Below are 24951 nucleotides of genomic sequence, written 5' to 3'. Positions count from 1 at the left end.
GCATCCAGCATCATGCATCGAACCTGGACTGGCAACTCGTTTCCTACATGATAAAGTTTCAATACTCGTAGTTTTAATTAATAATTTTTAAAATTTGTATTTTCTACCTTCTAATATTGTATAATTCAGTTGCTTTTAGTAAAGTCACAGATTCATACAATCTTCACTTCAATCAAATTTAGAACATTTTCATTACCCCAAAAAGAAACCTCACACTCTATAGCCATCTATTTATCCCCTAGCTCTGGGCTACAGCTAATACACCTTCTGTTTCTATCAATTTGCTATTCTGGATATTTCATATGAATGGCATCATACAATATGTGGTCCTCTGTGACTGATTTCTTTCATTAGCATAATGTTTTCAAGGGTCACCTATGCTTAGCATGTATCTATAGGTATTATTTTTTATTTAAATTTGCAGTTTTCTTTTGTATAGTTCACTTCCCTTCAACACAATTATATGCACATATACACACATATACATATACACATATATGTACATATACAACTTTTGAGGACACGGGAAGGCAATCGAGGCTTCAGGGGACAGTGTGAGGGCAAGCAAGGTGTCAGGGGACAGTGGGAAAGAAGTAGAAGCTTCAGAGGACAGCGATCAGGAGGTGGCAACAAAAGTAACAGATTCTAAAACAAAGGCCAGAAGCGGAGTTCTAATAAAGCATTTGGAAAAAATAAAATAAAATAAAGCATTTGGACAGTAATTTAAAGTAGAGGATTTATTTGGCAAAAACAGAACTATGCTCAGCAACGTGGAACTGAACATTATTTTTCATACAAAGTTAAAAGCACATTGTATTTCCTTCCTGACCTCTTGCCCAGTCCCCATCTCTTTGAGAGAGAAAAGCTTCATCTAAATTATTTCCTCTGATTGATGACTGTCATTTATAACTTTATTGCTACTTCTGTCTTGGATATTCCTTTGGAACAGGTGTATGGATTAATTACATATTCTAATGTATTGTCTATAGATTATAAGATAAAATCAAGCATGTATCTGCTGATATTTTTTAAGTTGACCTGTCTTTATACTTGTAATATCTCTTAATAATAGGCTTCCCTGGTGGCTCAGATGATAAAGACTCTCCTGCAATGCAGGATCCCTAGGTCGGGAAGATCCCCTGGAGAAGGAAATGGCAATCCACTCCAGTAATCTTCCCTGGAGAATTCCATGGACAGAGGAGCCTGGCAGGCTACAGTCCATGGGGTTGCAAAGAGGCATGACTGCGCAACTATCACTCACACCAATATATATACACACACACACACATAGATATCAGTTTTTCAATTATAGAAGACAATTTAGATGATTTATGCAGTTATAAAATCAATCTTTAATATTCTTATATGTGTTGTTAAGTGATAAACACAGGGCAGGGGAATAAAAATATTTTACTACCAAAGGCAGGTGGTGCTGGTGACAGAATGGGGCAATTCTTTGTAAAAAGAAAAATACATCTGCAGAGTGGAATGGGAAACAGCAGGTGCCAATGACTTCAGTGCCACATGTATCCTTATAATTCTAATTAGCTGTGCACAAGGTTCATTTGAGGAACAGGAGGAGATTGTGCTCTTCAACACCTGCATGAACATCCCCTTCCATCAAATTATAGGATGCTTTCTTCCTGGAGTTTCATCTTTAACTGTGTGTTTTCAATGTGCCACAGAAAAAAGCAAACCACTTACATAAAATTGCTTTGATGTGGTGGTAGGTTAGAGAGATTTCTAAATTGCTACCAATTTTAAATTGCTGCCAATTTTAAAATTGGCTGTGGCTTAAATCAGTTTTTAGTAATTACTAATACCTAGTTTTATTTGACTTAATTCAAAAGTCTGTTTCCAAAATAAATAAAGAACTGATGAACCACTGTGTAAAGCTAATCTTCTCTTTTTTAATCTCCAGAGTCTGGAAACTGATTTGAGGGTATGGATTTTTTAAAAATAATAATACTTCATTAATAGTACCATGGATATTTCAAACTAACTGATTTATTAAAGTAAATTTAAAAAGAGTAAGCAAAACCAAAATAATTTGCAAGATATAAATATTTTATTCTATGATACCTCCAACAAAGAGTATTTTTCTTCATTGCTATTTGAATTTGAATGAGTAAGGAAAGAAAAATTAATAGTTCATATCCCTGGATTCATGTTGCAAAGCATCTTATTTAAAGTGCATGCTCTGTAATTGAAAACCTGGCCTCTTTTCTTCTCACTGATACCTGAGACATAAAGCTTTCAGGTATGTGACTATAATGTCCACCTCTCAAATGGACCTTGGCTTCCACTGCACTCTCCCATGACATTTTTACAGCAAAGGCTAAAGAGTTTGGAAGCAGTTCATGCTTTACTGTTGGTGTAATATGAAGAAAGCCCATTCCCCTGGTGGATTTTTGCTAGGGCAGAGTGGAAAGATTTCTTAACATTCCAGTGGAAAGCATTCCTCTCATAAGGGAACTATGCAAATTTATTAGGAAATTTTTCTACATAAAGCCCAGGGAGGCTCAGTTCAGTTGTCACTCAGTCATGTCCAACTCTTTGCGATCCCATGAATTGTAGCACGCCAGGCCTCCCTGTCCATCACCAACTCCCTGAGTTCATTCAAACTCATGTCCATCGAGTCGGTGAGGCCATCCAGCCATCTCATCCTCTGTCATCCCCTTCTCCTCCTGCCCCCAATCCCTCCCAGCATCAGAGTCTTTTCCAATGAGTCAACTCTTCGCATGAGGTGGCCAAAGTATTGGAATTTCAGCTTTAGCATCAGTCCTTCCAATCAGCTACTATCAACTACACTTACCAGAGGATTCATAGACTAAGGACCCATGTTTTGTTCAGTTTTCCGATGTTGAAACTGGGAAAACTTTTATATGTCAGCAATTTGACACTTATCAAATACCAGCTTAATGAGTGAGGCATAATTCCCCCCTTTTTACAGATATGAAAACAGAGGTTTACATACTTGTCCCATAGTTATGCAGATGGTAAGGGATATAAGCATACCTGAACTCCTTGATTTCAAAGCACACCAAATTATCATGCTATCATGCCTCTCAAGCAAGCTAAAAAAGGAAATGTCCCTGTGGGTTCAGTCTGATCTCTCCTGGACTCCAAATTTAGTATTAAGTTTAAATTTAGCTAAGCTTAAGCTCAATTGTTTCTTTTTTTACACATCTATATGGAGATCTTATAAACCAACTAGTTGAAATTTTAAATCCTTTGCTCTATTTTCAGATGAGGAATCAAAACATATATGACAAAGATTTTTGATCACCTATTCAGATTTCTTCTCCTTTAGGTGTAAATTCTGTAACTCAGGGTAAGATTCCCTCAGGTTCAAGGATAAAACCAGAGTAGTCTAAATTATTAGCATGTGAATTCCCCTGGCAATTGGCAGGGTGCAGGCTGGAGAGTTTAATATGTGTCCTAAATTGGCTCAGACCACAGATAATGAAATGCTGCTGGCAGCCTTCTTACTACCATTGGAGAAACCAGTCTTAGAATGAGGACACAGCCTAGGGCAGCAGAACAACGTAGAGCCTTGATGACATCATTAAACCATTATTGGTGCCTTGCCTAGAGCCTGCTACTGCTGCTAAGTCACTTTAGTTGTGTCCGACTCTGTGCGACCCCATAGACGGCAGCCCACCAGGCTTCCCCATCCCTGGGATTCTCCAGGCAAGAACACTGGAGTGGGTTTCCATTTCCTTCTCCAATGCATGAAAGTGAAAAGTGAAAGTGAAGTCGTTCAGTCGTGTCCGACTCCTAGTGACCCCATGGACTGCAGCCCACCAGGCCCCTCCATCCATGGGCTTTTCCAGACAAGAGTACTGGAGTGGGGTGCCATTGCCTTCTCCTGCCTAGAGCCTGCTTTAGCTTTAAAACTCGTTTTTGTTTTTTTCTCTAATATAATAACTTGTTTTATTGTTGATTCAATTTGAGTCAGTATGTTTTCTTATTTGCAGCCTAAAACATTCTGAATGATAGACTCACTGTACATCAGTTTTTCTTTTAGGAAACGTAGTTGTTGATTATATTGGCTAAATCATTTGTTTCCCTTTGGGGATGCTGAAACCTATAAAGGAAATTTTCCATTTTCTGACTTTTCAAAAAATATTTGGAACACAACGCACAAAATTTAGCTGATCAAGGAAACAGCCAAATTATAACACAAGCAAATTTGAAGTTTATGATACCTAGGGAAAAAGAAAGAACTCAAAATGAAAGGGAACTGGTGATTCAGAGTCAGTACATAAATAATGGCTCAGAGTGGCTTTCAAGGGAATCATCCACCATATTATATCTCGAGCAAAATATAAAGTTGAAACTACTTAAGATGTCATAATATTTTCAGAATTAGGTATTGGCTAAGGGTCCTTGACAAATTTGGGCTTGGATATTCACAAGATAATGAAAATTTAGCTACCAATAACTTGATGGACGTGAATTTGAGTGAACGCCGGGAGTTGGTGATGGACAGGGAGGCCTGGTGTGCTGCAATTCATGGGGTCGCAAAGAGTCAGACACGACTGAATGACTGGACTGAACTGAACTGAATCCTCTTGCATATTTTCTTTTGAAAGTGTTGATATGTTTGTTGTTCATAGAAAACTACTTTCTGTGAATGGGCATTTTTTTTCCTATTTGAATAAATTATTTTGAATTGTGCAAAGCTACAAGCCAAAATGTTTCTACATATGAATTACAAATCCAACAGAAATAAAGGAGACCTCGGGGAAATACACCACGTCATCACCTTTGCAAGAGTTTTTATCAGAAGACACCACGGAGGAAAGGAAAGGCAAATTTCTCTATTCTTTGCTCCAGCCACTAAGCCTCTTCCCTCCTTTCTTTGAAATTCTTTCTTAAGTGGAAAATCAGATCTCTCAGAATTGTGAAGATGTACTCAACTTCGTAGCCTCACAGTGCAGCATATTTCCTGGCATCTAATAGAGGATGGATGGGCTTTTCTGGTGGCTCAGTATCTGCCTGCAATGCAGGAGACTTCCAGGAGACATGGGTTCAACCCCTGAGATGGGAAGATTCCCTGGACAAGGGAATGGGACCCCATGTTCAAATGAGACTGGTGGGCTACAGTCCATGGGGTTGCAAAGAGTAGGACATGACTTAGTGAGTAAACAACCAATAGAGGTTGGATAATATAAAACACTAGATTGTGAAGAACAGATGTGTGTTCTCACAGATGTGTGGTTTTCCAAAGACCAAAGCATTGGACACTTGTTGATCCTAACAAATATATGTTAAAGGTATAGGGGCACTTGTACTTGAGCAGATTCTCAATGCATCTTTATTAAATATATATACAATTCATGGCCAAGTTTCAACATTTGCAAATTTCCTTGGTTCCTTTCACTGAACTTATCAAGTATTAGCTAAATATTTATCAACTTTAAGCATACCTCATTTCATTAGACATGCTAAAAGAATCGAATGGAGCAGAATTCTGGAAATGTTTCTGTGGTTTCCTACAATGATTAATGTGACTTTAACCATGACACTTCACCTTCCTGAGTCTCACACTCAGCATACATTACATAACCTGTGCAGGGGGAAGCAAAGAGATAAAGCTATACTGGTATCTGGCACAGGAAAGAGAATAAATATGTATTAGCTTTTTTTTTTGCTTATTAGTTCTTTTTTAAAAATACTGAGACAAGATTGCTATGCTATAAAACCTACCCTTTTAAGGAGTATAATTCAGTAAGTTTTACTATATTCACAAGACTATGCTCCCCAAACTCCATTTGGTACCCCCTACATCCCATATGGATTCCTGGTCTCTGGCAAACACTGGTCTCTCAGTTTCTCTATGGACTTGCATATTTTGAACATTTCATATAAATGGAACTACACAATATATGGCCTTTTGTGTCTGGTTTCTTTACTTATCACAATATTTCCAAGGTTCATTCAGTTGTAACATGAATAGCTACTTCATTCACTTTTAGGACTGAATAATACATCTGACCTGCCTCTTGAGAAATTTGTATGCAGGTCAGGAAGCAACAGTTAGAACTGGACATGGAACAACAGACTGGTTCCAAATAGGAAAAGGAGTACTTCAAGGCTGTATATTGTCATCCTGCTTATTTAACTTATATGCAGAATACATCATGAGAAATGCTGGGTTGGAAGAAACACAAGCTGGAATCAAGATTGCCAGGAGAAATATCAATCACCTCAGATATGTAGATGATACCACCCTTATGGCAGAAAGTGAAGAGGAACTCAAAAGCCTCTTGATAAAGGTGAAAGAGGAGAGTGAAAAAGTTGGCTTAAAACTCAACATTCAGAAAACGAAGATCATGGCATCCAGTCCCATCACTTCCTGGGAGATAGATGGGGAAACAGTGGAAACAGTGTCAAACTTTATTTTTCTGGGCTCCAAAATCACTGCAGATGGTGACTGCAGCCATGAAATTAAAAGACGCTTACTGCTTGGAAGGAAAGTTATGACCAACCTAGATAGCATATTCAAAAGCAGAGACATTACTTTGCCAACAAAGGTTCGTCTAGTCAAGGCTATGGTTTTTCCTGTGGTCATGTATGGATGTGAGAGTTGGACTGTGAAGAAAGCTGAGTGCCAAAGAATTGATGCTTTTGAACTGTGGTGTTGGAGAAGACTCTTGAGAATCCCTTGGACTGCAAGGAGATCCAACCAGTCCATTCTGAAGGAGATCAGCCCTGGGATTTCTTTGGAGGGAATGATGCTAAAGCTGAAACTCCAGTACTTTGGCCACCTCATGCAAAGAGTTGACTCATTGGAAAAGACTCTGATGCTGGGAGGGATTGAGGGCAGGAGGAGAAGGGGACGACAGAGGATGAGATAGCTGGATGGCATCACTGACTCAATGGACTTGAGTTTGAGTGAACTCCGGGAGTTGGTGATGGACAGGGAGGCCTGGCGTGCTGCGATTCGTGGGGTCGCAAAGAGTCGGACACGACTGAGCGACTGAACTGAACTGAATACTCCACTGTTGGCATATACCACATTTCTTTCTTCATTCATTAACTGATGAACATTTGAGTTACTTCTGCTTTTGGCTACTGTAAATAATGCCAATAACTATTTGTGTACAATTATTTTTGAAGATGCACTTTAGTTTCTCTCGTGTATATAAATAGGGTCATAAAGAAACTTTACCTTTATTGAGGAACTGTCAAACTCTTGTAAATCAGTTGCTTCATTTTACATTCCCATTAGTAATGTATGAGGGTCTGATTTCCCCACCACTTCATCAATAGTTATTCCTCTCTTCCTTATTATAGCCAACCTAAATAGGTTAAAAATGGTATTTCAGTGTAGTAGTTTTGATTTGCATTATTTATGTTTTCCTGAAGTCTAATAATTTTGAAAATGCCTTCCTGTGATTACTGGCCATTTCTACATCTTTGAAGAAATATCTATTCAAATGCTTCATCCATTTTTGACTGGGTTATTTGACTTTTAATAGTTAAGTTGTAAAATTTCTTTATATGTTCTGAATATTAGATCCTTATCAGATAATTGAACACTACAATAAACATTATTACATTGCACTTTTGTTAAGTGATTTAATATACTTAATATCAATTACAGAATTACTATTTACCATAACAATTAATTGGGATTCTCTGGTAGCTCAGATGATAAAGAATCTGTCTGCAATGCAGGAGACCCAAGTTCGATCCGTGGGTCAGGAATTAGTAATCATTGCTTAATAATATATTAATATAGGTTAATATCAGAAAAAATAAACTAAAAGGCAAAAAACTGTTGTTAAGAGTTAAAGAAGGGAATTTTAATGAAAAAACAGTTGTTGCTAAACCTCCGGTTATCCTTTGGTTACTATTTGCTTGTTATATATTTTTCCAATCTCTTACTTTAGACCTATCTTTGTCTTTGAATCTAAGTATGGCTCTTGCAAATACTGTGTATTTGGATCACATAAAAAATATTCTGTCAAATTAGCCTTTTTATTACAGTGTCTAACCTACTTCTATTTAACATAATTAATGGTAAGTAAAATTTGTACCTGCCATTTTGCTATTTATTTTATATGTCTTGAGTCTTTTTTGTTCTTCTCTTTCTCCATTACTGCCTTATTTTTTGTTAAAAACCTATTTCCCTATATATCTTTTTCATTTCCATATAATTCTTCTACTATTTTTTGTGTTATTTTCTTAGCAGTTGCCCTGGGGATTATAATTAAAGTTTATAATGATCTAGTTTGGATTAATTTCAACTTAATTTCAGTAACAAACAAAAACTTTGCTCTTATATATTTCTATTACCTCCCCCTGACTTACTGTCATGCAAGCTACATTTCTACACACTGATGCTCATAAACACAATTTTATAACCATCATTGCTTTATGCAATTATCTTAAAAATCAGATATGATTTTTAGAAAGAAGTTACAAAGAAAAATACATTTACACCGTATGTTTATATTTAAATACATTATTACCTTCATTGGTTTTCTTCCTTTCTTCTCGTGGATTCAAGTTATTGCTAGTGTGCTTCCATGTCAGCGTTAGGGTCTTCCCATAATTCTTTCAGGACTGGTGGGCTAGTGGCAAATCCTGTCAGTTTTTGTCTACCTGGAAATGTTTTTCTCTTACATTTATGATGGGTATAGAATTCTGGGCTCACTATTTTTTTTTTTTTCCTTTTGGCACAGTGAATATTCATTCAATTGTATTCTTATCTCAATGACTTCTAATGAGAATATGAGTGCCCCCCTATATTGAGGTATTTTGTCCAAAATGAATCACTTCTCTCTTGCTGATTTCAAGTTTTTCAAAAGTCCTGGCTTTCAAAAGTCCAATTGTGATATATCCTGCTGTGGATCTATTTGATTTAATCCTATTAAGGTTCATTTGGCTTCTTAGATGATATATTAACATTATTCATCATATTTGGGGAGTTTTCAGTCATTATTTTTTCAAATATTACTTCTATTCCCATCTCTTTTTTTCCTCTGAGCCTCATGCATATATTGATACACCTAGTAGTAAACCACAAGTGTCTCAGACTCTTAGCCTTCTTTTATTCTTTTTTCCTTTTGTTTCTCAAACTGGATAATCTCATCTGATCTACATTCAAATTTACTGCTTTGTCTGCAAATTGAAGATTAAGACTGTATAGTGAATTTTTCACTTCACTTATTCTACTTTCCCATTCTAGAATTTCTATTATTTAATAATTTGATTCTTTTTATATGCTGTAGTGAAACATCCTTCTCACACTTTCATTTAGTACTTTACAAGTGGTTTCTTATAATTCTCTGAATGTCTTTAAATTTGATTTAAAATTTTTGTAGTATAAGCAAAATATCTAGACTTCTTCTGGGACAGTTTCTGTATGCTTCCTTTTTTCCTGTGTGTGAATCATACTTTCTCATGTGTTTACATGTCTTATAATTTTTTTAACTGATCATTTTAAATAAGGTAATGTTGCAGCTCTGTACATCAGATTTTTCTCTTCCTCAATGTATACTGTTGCTGCAGTTTGTTATTGGCATGGTTGTTTGTGAATTCTTTCAAGTCTGTATTCTTTGTTGCATACAGCCACTGAAATATGTGCGTGTGTGTATGTGTGTGTTTTGCTTAGTGGTCAGATAATGATTTTGTACATATTTTCTCAAATGCATACAAGCAATAATAAGTCTCCTCATCTTTGCCAAGGACTCTGTGCATTTTGGGGTATGCTCTCAATTCTCAGTCAAAATTTTTACTCTGTCTTAGCCTTTATTTCCTGTATACATAGAGCCTTAACACTGGCCGGAGGTGAAATCTTAGGACTATATCAGGTCTTCAGGATCCACACAGCCACAAGAATGTGCATAGGTCTATATATGCACATAGCCTTCTGTATTCACAGAAATACAGCAGAATTTTTTTAGTTTCTTGTGGACATCTCATTTCTCAACTTACCCTTTTATGCTTTTTGTTAACCTATTGTTTGATTCAACTATGTTCAACCATCTCAGTCAGGCATCCTGAGATATTAAGCAACTGCATCTGATTTTTATCTGTTTACTTATTTTTTAGATAAATGCTTCTGAAGAAAGGGATGGTCACGCCGTCAAACTCTGAGTCAGGTCAAAGATGGCTTTGTGAATAGAGTCTTCTGGGGAATCACTGCAGGTCACACAATGGCAACTTACTGATAACGGGATTTTGAAGTAGCTCCAATCCAGTTCTGCTACCTCCAGTGACTACCAGGATGCTATTTTTCACCATGATTCTGGATTATTGAAGACTGTTTTAGAGATGATGAGGGGAATGAGGACAGGAAAAATTAAAATCCCACAGAGTCTAATATGTTCTTACTGAGGTTATTCAAGAAAGCTGTTTCTCTTGGATTAACATTCTTCAGATTGTTGAAAGCCTTTGGTTAATATCCAAAGCCTAAAAAAAGGTAATTCTGATGATTTTCCCCATGTTTCCATTACTTCCAAGGAGGAAAGAATTTTTAGAAGTCACTTCTCTGTCATTTTTGTTGCCATCACCACAACCATTTTTTAAAAAAATATCCTTGATTCATCAATTCAGTGATAATTATAAAAATCAACCTCCCATTTGGCCAGCTCTTAGAATATCTCACTGCCTTATCTGTACTCTATGAGTTAACATAGGGTCTACATAAGTCCTGATGTCCAAGGTTTTCTTCAAAGGAAACAGAATTGCTTAAGTTGGAAATACAGAAAAGAATCAGAGCCCTGGAGAATTTATGCTTATTTATCATATATTTCATGGTAAAATGAAGATGAAAGGAACATAAGCCCAAAGGTGTAATTAATATCTTAAAACAAATTTTAGGAAATTATAAGTATAATATAAAAAATCTGACAAACAATCTAGGATCATAATCTGGATGATGTCACTTGGAAAGTAAAGAAAAGTATATACCATATCCTGGGGAATATTTAGACACCGTGTTGTTGAGTTTTTGTACGTGTGTGTCCGCACATGTGCCTGTTTTCTTAACACACACAGTTTAAGAACCACTGTGTCTAAAATTTGACAGTACAGTGCATGGGACCATGCTAGACACTGCCCTGCCTTAATCACTCAATCTTTACAAGAATCAATAAAACATAATATTCTGAATGAGTAAAATGAGGCTTCAGGTATTTAAATATTGATCAAAGATATACATCAAGTAATCAATTAACTAATATTTGAATCCAAGTCTAACTTAGTGTTCCCCACAGAGCTCTCAGTGCTCAAGAAGAAGCACCAATAACAATTCTCCCTTTTGGATACACTAAACTTCAATGATTGGAAATTGTAAAAAAAAAAAAAGAAAAAAAACCTTACTATTTGCAAGGTGATGATCTTAGAACAAAGACCAAGATTGCTTTATGTGCACTGAGAGAGACAGATAAGGAACTAAGTTCTCTGTTTTGAATTAAACATCTGTTTCTAGCAGACTTCACAATCTTTGTCAAGTCACTTAACCTCTCTGTGCTTTAGTTTCCTCATTATGTTAAACAGGAATATAAGTATCTATATCCTCATTTACCTGAGGATATAAGGAGATGTACATTATGTACTTTGACATTAAATTCTGGCATATGGTATTAAGTACACAATAAATGGCAACTAAAAAGAATAAAACTGAAAATTAAAAGCTTTCACCTTCTTATTGAGGAACTGATTGTATATGTAAATACGTAGCAAAAGAACTTATCTTCTATTTCCTATTTTGAAACAATTATCTCATACAAAAAACTTTCCTGTTTCCTCCCTAATTCCAAGTCAAATGTTCTGCCTTTCATGTTTCTTATTTTAAAATATTTGTGGATACCACTATTTTGAGAAACTTCATATAAATTCATCCCAACTGTTAAGTTTACCTCCAAACACTACATAACTCAATGAATGTAACTTGCTCTGAGACATAAAGCAGGTAGCTTGTATTAAAGTTATGCTAGACTCACTCCCTGACTCTTACAACAAAATGCTGAGGTGCCCAAATAGAAAACAAAAAATGCAATCTAGCTATTTGTTCGGTATTTCAAGTTCTCTGTTTCAATTCAATCAATTGCCCAAACCTGTACCTACTTGATTACCTGATGCCCCGTGCATTCCTTCAAACTAAGTGGTAGGGGATGGGGAGTGTGGATGGAGGTGGGGGGTGGGGGAGAACATTTAAGCTGAGTGGTGGTGGTTTAGTTGTTCAGTCATGACTCTTGTAACGCCATGGACTGTAGACCACGAGGCTCCTCTGTTCATGGGCTGAGTACTAGCAGTCTTTTAAACAAAACAAGTCAAATGTTTCAAGTTTCAACCAATGTATCTGACATTATTTAAATATATCCTTAGTAAATCTGTTTAATTGAGGTCCTATAAATGTTAACACAGCATTTTTGGTAGGCACAGCTAGAGACTCCTGCAGCAAACCATCTCCATCATCTCCCTTTGTACTCCTCAGGAGACTTTAATATCTATTCATAAGCACAAGGAAGTTTTAGTCAGGCTTAGGGCAGGGAGGAGAAGTAGAGGAGTAAGCTTGACATTCATGAGGGTAGGGTCTTTTCTGTCTATCTCTTTCTCTTTTAATTGAATCAGATCAGATCAGATCAGATCAGTTGCTCATCGTGTCTGACTCTTTGTGACCCCATGAATCGCAGCACGCCAGTCCTCCCTGTCCATCACCAACTCCCGGAGTTCACTCAGACTCACGTCCCTCAAGTCAGTGATGTCATCCAGCCGTCTCATCCTCTGTCGTCCCCTTCTCCTCCTGCCCCCATCCCTCCCAGCATGAGTCTTTTCCAATGAGTCAACTCTTCGCATGAGGTGGCCAAAGTACTGGAGTTTCAGCTTTAGCATCATTCCTTCCAAGGAAATCCCAGGGTTGATCTCCTTCAGAATGGACTGGTTGGATCTCCTTGCAGTCCAAGGGACTCTCAAGAGTCTTCTCCAACACCACACTTCCAAAGCATCAATTCTTCGGTGCTCAGCCTTCACAGTCCAACTCTCACATCCACACATGACCACTGGAAAAACCATAGCCTTGACTAGACGAACCTTTGTTGGCAAAGTAATGCCTCTGCTTTTGAATATGCTATCTAGGTTGGTCATAACTTTCCTTCCAAGGAGTAAGTGTCTTTTAATTTCATGGCTGCAGTCACCATCTGCAGTGATTTGGGAGCCCAGAAAACTAAAGTCTGACACTGTTTCCACTGTTTCCCCATCTATTTCCCATGAAGTGATGGGACCAGATGCCATGATCTTCATTTTCTGAATGTTGAGCTTTAAGCAAACTTTTTCACTCTCCACTTTCACTTTCATCAAGAGGCTTTTGAGTTCCTCTTCACCTTCTGCCATAAGGGTGGTGTCATCTGCATATCTGGGGTTATTGATATTTCTCCCGGCAATCTTGATTCCAGCTTGTGTTTCTTCCAGTCCAGCGTTTCTCATGATGTACTCTGCATATAAGTTAAATAAACAGGATGACAATATACAGCCTTGAAGTACTCCTTTTCCTATTTGGAACCAGTCTGTTGTTCCATGTCCAGTTCTAACTGTTGCTTCCTGACCTGCATACAAATTTCGCAAGAGGCAGATCAGGTGGTCTGGTATTCCCATCTCTTTCAGAATTGTCCACAGTTTACTGTGATCCACACAGTCAAAGGCTTTGGCATAGTCAATAAAGCAGAAATAGATGTTTTTCTGGAACTCTCTTGCTTTTTCCATCATCCAGCGGATGTTGGCAATTTGATCTCTGGTTCCTCTGCCTTTTCTAAAACCAGCTTGAACATCAGGAAGTTCATGGTTCACGTATTGCTGAAGCCTGGCTTGGAGAATTTTGAGCATTACTTTACTAGCGTGTGAGATGAATGCAATTGTGCAGTAGTTTGAGCATTCTTTGGCATTGCCTTTCTTTGGGATTGGAATGAAAACTGACCTTTTCCAATCCTGTGGCCACTTCTGAGTTTTCCAAATTTGCTGGCATATTGAGTGCAGCACTTTCACAGCATCATCTTTCAGGATTTGGAATAGCTCAACTGGAATTCTATCACCTCCACTAGCTTTGTTCATAGTGATGCTTTCTAAGGCCCACTTGACTTCACATTCCAGGATGTCTGGCTCTAGGTCAGTGATCACACCATCGTGAGTATCTTCATCATGAAGATCTTTTTTGTACAGTTCTTCTGTGTATTCTTGCCATCTCTTCTTAATATCTTCTGCTTCTGTTAGGTCCATACCATTTCTGTCCTTTATCGAGCCCATCTTTGCATAAAATGTTCCTTTGGTATCTCTGATTTTCTTGAAGAGATCTCTAGTCTTTCCCATTCTGTTGTTTTCCTCTATTTCTTTGCATTGATCACTGAAGAAGGCTTTCTTATCTCTTCTTGCTATTCTTTGGAACTCTGCATTCAGATGTTTATATTTTAATTGAATAGATTTGAAATATTGTGTTCACTTCCATCTCAGAACCCTGGACAGTGCCTGCTTCCACAGTAAGTGTTCAAATTATTTGTTGAGTCAAAGATCCTTGGACAGTTAAGCAATACAATACAGAGGTTAGCAGAATGGAGTTAAAGTAACTGCTTAAAAGGAACTCTAGGTTCCACAAGCAGAGCTACTATGAAGCCCAGACAGCAAAATACGTCACATAGTTGTCAAATATTTCCATCTCTAAATAGAACCCACCACTTTCCTGATATCCATGAACTTGAGAATTTAGAAACACTCTGGAAATGGTATTCTTAGTAGAAATGTTGGCATTCTCATAGTGGCCAGTGCAAGTGATGATGAAGTCTCTCTAAAAGACCTGGCAACATGGAACATGGAATGGAACATGATTCAAAACACAGGGCTGACTAGTGCTTGGGAACACACATTAAGATTACTTGATCAAGTAATCATGGGCTCATGCCATAAAAAATTGGAAAATAAGAAGTAATGACCAAGTCTGTAATCACATCTAGTAGTTTCTGGGATATCTAATAATTTTTGATCTTGGATTTCGAAAGATCTGGGGAAATAGACATGTGTGTTTTTTTTTTTTTTATCATTTTGAAGTTCTATGAATTTCTCAGAATTTTCAGGAGATAATGTTCACAGAACCATTAAACTTTCCCCTTTGAAAAATTCATGTAAATTTAGTGTAGGAACTATGCCTGAATTCTATAATTCAAAGACCATAGCTACAGAAACAGCAACATTTCCTCAATGTCTAACGCTTGAAAACAACTTAGTTAAAATGTGAATCCATGTTTGAAGTTCAACTGTAATGTGGCTAATTCTAGAAATTTAATGTAACAAACATCTTTCCTTTTGTACAAACCTTTTCATGGCTCTGCACAGGAAACACTGTTCTCAGAGTCTCTTTAGTGTTAAGGTTATTGGAACTGACAACTGATACAGATTAGCTGGGCATTCAAGAAGACATTTGCCATTGGCAATCACTAATAATAGACCAGGAATATTTACTTCTCCATCCAAAAGTGTTGTATATTGCCAATATCCACAGATTCTTTGCAGTTCTTCCCATCAAGAATCAGGTATTATTTCCCCACCACATATTCAATATGGGCTAGCCCTGTGACTATATTTGACAAACAGAATGAAGCAGGAGGGACTTCAAGTAAGTTCTGAGCCTACGCCTAAGGATATCTTGAAGTTTCTGCTTTTGCTCTCTTGGAACATAGTCAACATGTGAATATGCCTGGGTCTTCATGATAAAAAACCATACAGAGTGATACAGCTTTCCCTCCTGAGGCTCCAAACCTGTAATTCTGCACATCCCAAACGTTAGGATAAAGATAAAGATGATTCAAACAAATGGAAAGATATCCCATGTTCTTGGATCAGAAGAATACTGGTAAGACAGCCATACTACTCAAAGCAATCTACAGATTTAATGTGATCACTATCAAAATATTCATGACTTTTTCACAGAACTAGAACAAACAACCCTAAATTTATATGGAACCATGAGAGACATAGAGCTGCCAAAACATCCTGAGGAAAAAGAGCATAACCCTGTCAGACTTCAGACAATACTACTAAGATATAGTAATCAAAACAGCTTGATATTGGCACAAAAACAGACATATATTTCAATGGAACAGAATGGAGAGCCCCCAAATAAACCCACAAACCTATAGTCAACTAATCTACTAATATGACAAAAGAGGCAAGAATATACAATGAGGAAAAGGCAGTACTTTCAGCAAATGATATTGGGAAAGCTAGACAGCCTCACAACTCAAAATGGTTTAAATATCTAAATATAACATATGACACCATACAACTCCTAGAAGAGAACATAGGCAAAATATTCTAGGACATCAATCATAGCAGTATTTCCTTAGATCAGTCTTCCAAAGCAAAATAAAAAAAAGGGGGGGGGAAAGTAAATAAATGGGACCTAATTAAAACCTTTGGCATGCCAAATGAAACAACCAATAAAATTAAAAAACAACCTGCAGAATGGGAGAAAACATTTGGAAATGATGCAACCCACAAGAGATTAATATTCAAAATATACAAACAGCTCATAAAACTCAATATAAAAAAAAATAAAAATGGCAGAAGACTTAAGTAGACATTTCTCCAAAGAAAACATTCAGATGACCAACAGGCACATGAAATGATGATCAATGCTGCTAATTAATAGAGAAATGCAAATCAAAACCACAATGAAATATTACCTCACATCTGTCGTAATGGCAATTATCAAAAATCCTACAAATAATAAATGGTGGAGAGCATTTGGAGAGAAGGGAACTCTCCTACATTGTTAGTGGGAATATAAATTGTTGCCTCCACTATGGAAAACAGCATGGAGATCTCTTCTACCAATCCCACACCTGGGAATATATCTGGAAAAGATTACAATTCTAATTTGAAACCTGTATGCAGGTGAAGAAGCAACAGTTAGAATGTGACATAGAACAAAAGACTGGTTCCAGATTGGGAAAGGAGTACATCAAGGCTGTATATTGTCACCCTGCTTATTTAACCTGTATACAGAGTACATCATGGAAAATGCCAGGCTGGATGAAACACAAGCTAGAATCAAGACTGCCGGGAGAAATATCAATAACGTCAGATAGGCAGATGACACAACCCTTATGGCAGAAAGTGAGGAGAGACTGAAGAGACACTTGATGAAAATGAAAGAGGAGAGTGAAAAAGTTGGCTTAAAACTCAACATTCAAAAAACTAAGATCATGGCATCTGGTCCTGTTACTTCATGGCAAATAGATGGGAAACAAAGGAAACATTGACAAGCTGTAAATTTTGTTGGGCTCCAAAATCACTGCGATGGTGACTGCAGCCATGAAATTAAAAGACGCTTTCTCCTTGAAAGAAAAGCTATGACCAGCCTAGTTCAGTTCAGTCAGTTCAGTCACTCAGTCGTGTCTGAATCTTTGTGGCCTCATGAATCGAAGCACGCCAGGCCTCCCTGTCCATCACCAACTCCCAGAGTTCACTCAAACTCATGTGCATCGAGTCGGTGATGCCATCCAGCCATCTCATCCTCTGTCGTCCCCTTCTCCTCCTGCCCTCAATCCCTCCCAGCATCAGAGTCTTTTCCAATGAGTCAACTCTTCGCATGAGGTGGCCAAAGTATTGGAGTTTCAGCCTCAGTATCAGTCCTTCCAATGAACACCCAGGACTGGTCTCCTTTACGATGGACTGGTTGGATCTCCTTGCATCAAGGGACTCTCAAGAGTCTTCTCCAACACCACAGTTCAAAAGCATCAAGTCTTCACTGCTCAGCTTTCTTCACAGTCCAACTCTCACATCCATACCTGACCACTGGAAAAACCATAGCCTTGACTAGATGGACCTTTGTGGGCAAAGTAACGTCTCTGCTTTTGAATATGCTATCTAGGTTGGTGATAACTTTCCTTCCAAGGAGTAAGTGTCTTTTAATTTCATGGCTGCAATCACCATCTGCAGTGATTTTGGAGCCCCCAAAAATAAAGTCTGACACTGTTTCCAATGTTTACCCATTTATATCCCATGAAGTGATGGGACCAGATGCCATGATCTTAGTTCACTGAATGTTGAGCTTTAAGCCAACTTTTTCACTCTCCTTTTTCACTTTCATCAAGAGGCTTTTTAGTCCCTCTTCACTTTCTGCCATAAGGTTGGTATCATTTGCATATCTGAGGAGGTCCATAAATCAAGGCAAATTGGAAGTGGTCAAACAAGAGATGGCAAGAGTGAATGTTGACATTCTAGGAATCAGCAAACTAAAATAGACTGGAATGGGTCAATTTAAGTCAGATGACCATTATATCTACTACTGTGGGCAGGAATCCCTTAGAAGAAATGGAGTAGCCATCATGGTCAACAAAAGAGTCTGAAATGCAGTACTTGGATGCAATCTCACAAATGAGAGAATGATCTCTGTTCGTTTCCAAGGCAAACCATTCAATATCACAGTAATCCAAACCTATGCCCCAACCAGTAATGCTGAAGAAGCTGAAGTTGAACAGTTCTATGAAGACCTACAAGACCTTTTAGAACTAACACCCAAAAAAGATGTCCTTTTCATTATAGGGGACTAGAATGCAAAAGTAGGAAGTCAAGAAACACCTGGAGTAACAGGCAAATTTGGCCTTGGAATACGGAATGAAGCAGGGCAAAGGCTAATAGAGTTTGCCAAGAGAACACACTGGTCATAGCAAACACCCTCTTCCAACAACACAAGAGAAGACTCTACACATGGACATCACCAGATGGTCAACACCGAAATCAGATTGATTATATTCTTTGCAGCCAAAGATGGAGAAGCTCTATACAGTCAGAAAAAAACAAGACCAGGAGCTGACTATGGCTCAGATCATGAACTCCTTATTGCCAAATTCAGACTTAAATTGAACAAAGTCGGAAAACCACTAGACCATTCAGGTATGACCTAAATCAAATCCCTTATGATTATACAGTGGAAGTGAGAAATAGATTTAAGGGACTAGATCTGATAGACAGAGTAACTGATGAACTATGGATAGAGGTTTGTGACACTGTACAGGAGACAGGGATCAAGACCATCCCCATGGAAAAGACCAGCCTAGAAGCATATTAAAAAGCATAGACATTATTCTGCCAACAAAGGTCTGTCTAATCAAAGCTACGGTTTCTCCAGTAGTCATGTATGGATGTGAGTGCTGGACCATAAAGAAAGCTGAATGCTGATGAATTGATACTTTTGAACTGTGATGTTGGAGAAGACTCTTGTGAGTCCCATGGACTGCAAGGAGATCAAGCCAGCCGATCCTAAAGGAAATCAGTCCTGAGTATTCATTGGAAGGACTGATGTTAAAGCTGAGACTCCAATACTTTGGCCACCTGATGTGAAGAACCAGCTTATTGGAAAAAACCCTGATGCTGGGAAAGATTGAAGGCAGTATAAAAAGGGGATGACAGAGGATAAGATGGTTGGATGTTATCACCTACTTGATGGACATGAGTTTGAGAAACTCCAGGAATTGGTGATTGACAGGGAAGCCTGGCATGCTGCAGTCCATGGGGTCACAAAGAGTTGGACAAGACTGAGTGACTGAACTGACTGATTGAATAATTTGAAAAGTTACATGCACCCCAATGTTCACAGAAGCATCATTTACCATAATCCCTTGTGGCTCAGCTGGTAAAGAATTCGCTTGCAATACAGGAGACCTGGGTTCAATCCCTGGGTTGGGAAGATCCCCTGGAGAAGGGAAAGGCTACCCACTCAGTATGCTGGCCTAGAGAATTCCATAGACTGTATAGTCCATGGGGTTGCAAAGAGTTGGACGTGACTGAGCGACTTTCACTTTCACTTTTCAAGACATGAAAACAAGCCACATAACTCTCATGTCCATCAACTGATGATTGGTTTAAGAAGATATGTGTGTATATAAAATGAAATATTAATCAGTCATAAAGAAGGAATGAAATATTGCCATTTGCAGCAATATGGATAGACCTAGAAATTATCACACCAATTGAAGAAAGTCAGATAAAGACAAATACATATATTACATAGCATATATTCATTTATATGTGGAACTTACAAAATAACAGAAATGAATCTACATACAAAACAGAAAGAGACTCACAGACAGAACAAACCTATGGTTACCAAAGGGGAAGAGGGGGATGGATAAAATTAGGAGTATGGGGTCAGCTGAAACAACTATACATAAAGGGCTGCCCTGGTGGTTCAGCAGTAAAGAACCCACCTGCAGTGCAGGAGATGCAGGAGAGACGGACTCATTCCCTGGGTTGGGAAGATCCCCTGTAGGGGGAAATGGCAACCCACTTCAGTATTCTTGCCTGGGAACGAACAGAGGAACCTGGCAGGCTACAGTCCATAGAGTCCTAAAGAGTCAGACATGACTAAAGCAACTGAGCATGCATGCACTCACTATACATAAAATAGATAAGCAACACAGATTTACTGTGTAGCATGGGAAATTACATTCTATTTTGTAATAATGTAGAGTGGAAAATAATCAGAAAGTCCCTAGCCAGAGAGAGAGGAAGAGGAAGGTAAGGGAGAAGGAAAACAGGAAGAAATAATTCTACTAATAAACAGAGGACGAGATGCTTGGATGGCATCACCGACTCAATGGACATGAGTTTGAACAAGCTCCAGGAGTTGGTGATAGACAGGGAAGCCAGGCGAGCTACAGTCCATGGGGTCACAAAGAGTCAGACACGACGTAGCAACTGAACTGAATTGGATAGACTCTCTGGAGTCTATCTGGCTGTCTCTGCTAAACGATCTTACATCAATGTTGAGATGTCCAGTGCCCACATCCACCCACCCTAGCTGGCCTTCTCAGGAAGCTTTTCATCCCAGGCCTCTTAAATTTTATATCTCCTTGTTTGTCTAATTCTTGATGGAAATATGATAAACTCTTCTGGGACAGATGTTAAATGTTGATAAATCTTGCATCTTTATCTTATCAGATAGACAAAAGCTAATTAGGTTAATAAAAATGCATAGATTTTATGATCAAATAAACTTTCATGCAAACTTTATTCCCCACTACTATCACTACTGTACCTCACAGCTGAAAGGCTTTGGGCAAGAAGCTTACACACCACTAATCTTAAAGTTCTTACTCCTAAAAATGGGTTATTATCCGTAATTTCAGTTTGTTTTTTTTTTTTTTTAATTAAACATGTTGAAGTATGCCCCGGAGACCTAGAAACTAATAGATGATCATGAAATATTATCAAATCCCTTTCCAAAATAGTTGTAAAAATTTACAAAACTGTCTATATCATTCCCATTTACCTTAGGCTGTGGAATCCTCCAGACACTGATTCTTTTCTCTCTCTTTGGTGCTAAATACTGTGCTAAATGTCTAGTTGATAAATGATGGAATTCATGAGATAAATAATCATTAAAGGAATAAATACAAATATTAAAATTTACTCATCTCGACAAATGTCATTTTATCAAGCTGAAAGCCCTGAATGAGTACAGATTTACTAGAAAAAGAATATACTGTCTTGCTCTCAGCTGGGGAAAATATATCCAGTGCTTGACTTTCAAAATTTAGAGATACATTCAGAAGTGCTAGCAAAAGCACAATTTGAGGTTCTGATCATTTTGGAAGGTTCTTTGACCCCTTCTACCTGGCTGATTAATAATGACATATACTATTTATAACTACATTTCTGGATAATGGATTAATTTTAAGCAAGTTACGTAAGAATAAAATTAATTAGTGACTATTTGCAAATATATTCACAGTGGGATTCATTTAAATAGTGAAGTGTTTGTGCAATTAAAGTATGATTTAACAAAACTGATGTAACACAACTTTTTCAGAAATACATTGCAAAAGTGTGTGTGTATGTGTGTGTGTGTGTATATATATATATATATTTATGAAAGAAACATCAGGCAAAGCAGTCCTGGATAGTGTAAGATCTATTAGGGATTAATATGGCACCCCACTCCAGTACTCTTGCCTGGAAAATCCCATGGATGGAGGAGCCTGGTGGGCTGCAGTCCATGGGGTCACTGAGTCGGACACGACTGAAGCGACTTCACTTTCACTTTTCACTTTCATGCATTGGAGAAGGAAATGGAAACCCACTCCAGTGTTCTTGCCTGGAGAATCCCAGGGATGGGGGAGCCTGGTGGGCTGCCGTCTATGGGGTCGCACAGAGTCGGACGCGACTGAAGCGACTTAGCAGCTGCAGCAGCAGGAGTGTCTTTCTTTCATACCTGTAGAAGCAGGAAGTGGTGACGTGCATACTGGTTTTTTGCCAATCTCTCAAAGGTCCTTGAAAGATTACTGCATGGTAAACCTATAACTCTTAGGCTGACTTTTGATCGCTAGGTTCAATAAAGTACTTTTAGAGTAGCATCCACAGAAAATAACAAAGGACAAAAGCATCATGAGACTAAGTGCTAAAAATTACTTTCCATCTTCCATCTTTGATGTGGGTGGCACTCAAGGGCAGGGAAAGTCTTTGTTTCTCTGTCACAATGTGTCTAAGCACAGCAATCATACATCCCAGTGTACTCAGGATTTATTGCCCTGGCATTTGTCCAGGATTAGTTATTCTAAAACAAAGCACTGTTGATTTGAGCTGCATTAAAATAACCGTAGGCTTTGAAATACCATCACCTAGTACTTACAGCTTCTACCAGGAATTTCCCAGCCATGCTGAAAAGAGTAGTAAACAGAGCCCACCTTAACAAAACTAAATGTGAATGATCAACAGCATGTCCCACCTTATCTTTCCTGAGCCTTTTCTGATGTAACAGAATTAAGGTCAATTATCAAGTACATATCCTGATACACTTGATAGTGAGATATTAGACCAAATGTCCAACTTTTTCTGGTTTGAGTAGTGCTGGAGTTATATTTGGCATTGTTGTTCTGCTGACCACTTAACCACCAGTCAGATATGCTGTGGTCCATGCCATGACCTAAGAGATATAAAAAGTCACCAGTTGGCAGGGACAGTGAGAAACATGGGAAAATGGGGTACAGGAAATATGTACAGTTAAGTTCAGATCAGTCACTCAATCAAGTCTGACTCTTTGCAATCCCATGAACTGCAGCACACCAGGCTTCCCTGTTGATCACCAACTTGAGAGCTTGCCCAAACTCATGTCCATTGAGTCAGTGATGCCATCCAAACATCTCATCCTCTGTCATCCCCTTCTCCTCCTGCCTTCAATCTATCCCAGCATTAGGGTCTTTTCTAATGAATCAGTTTTTCGCATCCGGTGATCAAAGCATTGGAGCTTCAGCTTCAGCTTCAGCATCAGTCCTTGCAATGAATATTCAGGACTGATTTCCTTTAGGATTAACAGGTTTAATCTCCTTGCAGTCCAAGGGACTCTCAAGAGTCTTCTCCAACACCACAGTTCAAAAGCATCAATTCATCAGTATTCAGCTTTCTTTATTGTCCAACTTTCACAACCATACATGACTACTGGAAAAACCATAGCTTTGACTAGATGGACCTTTGTTGGCAAAGTAATGTCTCAGCTTTTTAATATGCTGGCTGCTGCTGCTGCTAAGTCACTTCAGTTGTGTCTGACTCTGTGCAACCCCATAGATGGCAGCCCCCCAGGCTCCACTGTCCCTGAGATTCTCCAGGCAAGAACACTGGAGTGGGTTGCCATTTCCTTCTCCAATGCAGGAAAGTGAAAAGTGAAAGGGAAATCACTCAGTCGTGTCCGATTCTTAGTGACCCCATGGACTGCAGCCCACCAGGTTCCTCCGTCCATGGAATTTTCCAGGCAAGAGTGCTGGAGTGGGGTGCCATTGCCTTCTCCGAATATGCTGGCTAGGTTGGTCATAACTTTTCTTCCAAGGAGCAAGCCTCTTTTAATTTCATGGCTGCGGTCACCATCTGCAGTGAATCTGAAGTCCCCCCCAAAAAATAAAGTCTCTCACTGTTTTCATTCTTTCCCCATCTATTTGCCATGAAGGGATGAGACCAGATGCCATGATCTTAGTTTTTGGAATGTTGGGTTTTAAGCCAGCATTTTCACTCTCCTCTTTCACTTTCATCAAGAGGCTCTTTAGTTCTTCTTCACTTTCTGCCATAATGGTGGTGTCATATGAGTATCTGAGGTTATTGATATTTCTCCCAGCAATCTTGATTCTAGCTTGTGCTTTATCCAGCCTGGCATTTCACATGATGTACTTTGCATATAAGTTAAATAAGCACAGTGACAATATACAGCCTTGATGTACTCCTTTCCCTATTCGGAAACAGTCTGTTGTTCTATGTCCAATTCTAACTGTTGCTTCTTGACCTGTATACATATTTCTCATGAGGCAGGTAAGGTGGTCTGGTATTCCCATCTTTTTAAGAATTTTCCACAGTCTATTGTGATCTACACAGCCAAAGACTCTGGTGTACTCAATGAAGCAGAAGTAGATTTTTTTTCTGTAATTCTCTTGCTTTTTCTATGATTCAATGGATGTTGGCAATTTGATCTCTGGTTACTCTGCCTTTTCTAAATCCAGCTTGAACATCTGGAAATGCTCGGTTGACGTACTGTTGAAGCCTAGCTGACTTTTTCAGCATCACTTTGCTAGTGTGTTAGATGAGTGCAATTATGTGGTAGTATGAACATTCTTTGGCATTGCCTTTCTTTGGGATTGGAATGAAAATTGACTTTTCCAGTCCTGTGGCCACTGCTGAGCTTTCCAAATTTGCTGGCATATTGAGTGCAGCAGTTTCACAGCATCATCTTTTATGATTTGAAATAGCTCAGCTGGAATTCCACTACCTTTGTTAGTAGTGATGCTTCCTAAGGCCCACTCGATTTTGCAGTCCAGGATGCCTGGCTCTAGGTAAATGATCAAAGCATCACAGGTATCTAGGTCATTAAGATCATTTTTTTTATAGTTCTGTATATTCTTGCCACCTCTTCTTAATATTTTCTGCTTCTGTTAGGTCCATACCGTTTGTGTCTTTTAA

Source organism: Bos indicus x Bos taurus, chromosome 22 (genome assembly GCF_003369695.1).
Source record: "Bos indicus x Bos taurus breed Angus x Brahman F1 hybrid chromosome 22, Bos_hybrid_MaternalHap_v2.0, whole genome shotgun sequence".
Classification (NCBI taxonomy): Eukaryota; Metazoa; Chordata; class Mammalia; order Artiodactyla; family Bovidae; genus Bos; species Bos indicus x Bos taurus.
This window is presented reverse-complemented; position numbering follows the sequence as displayed.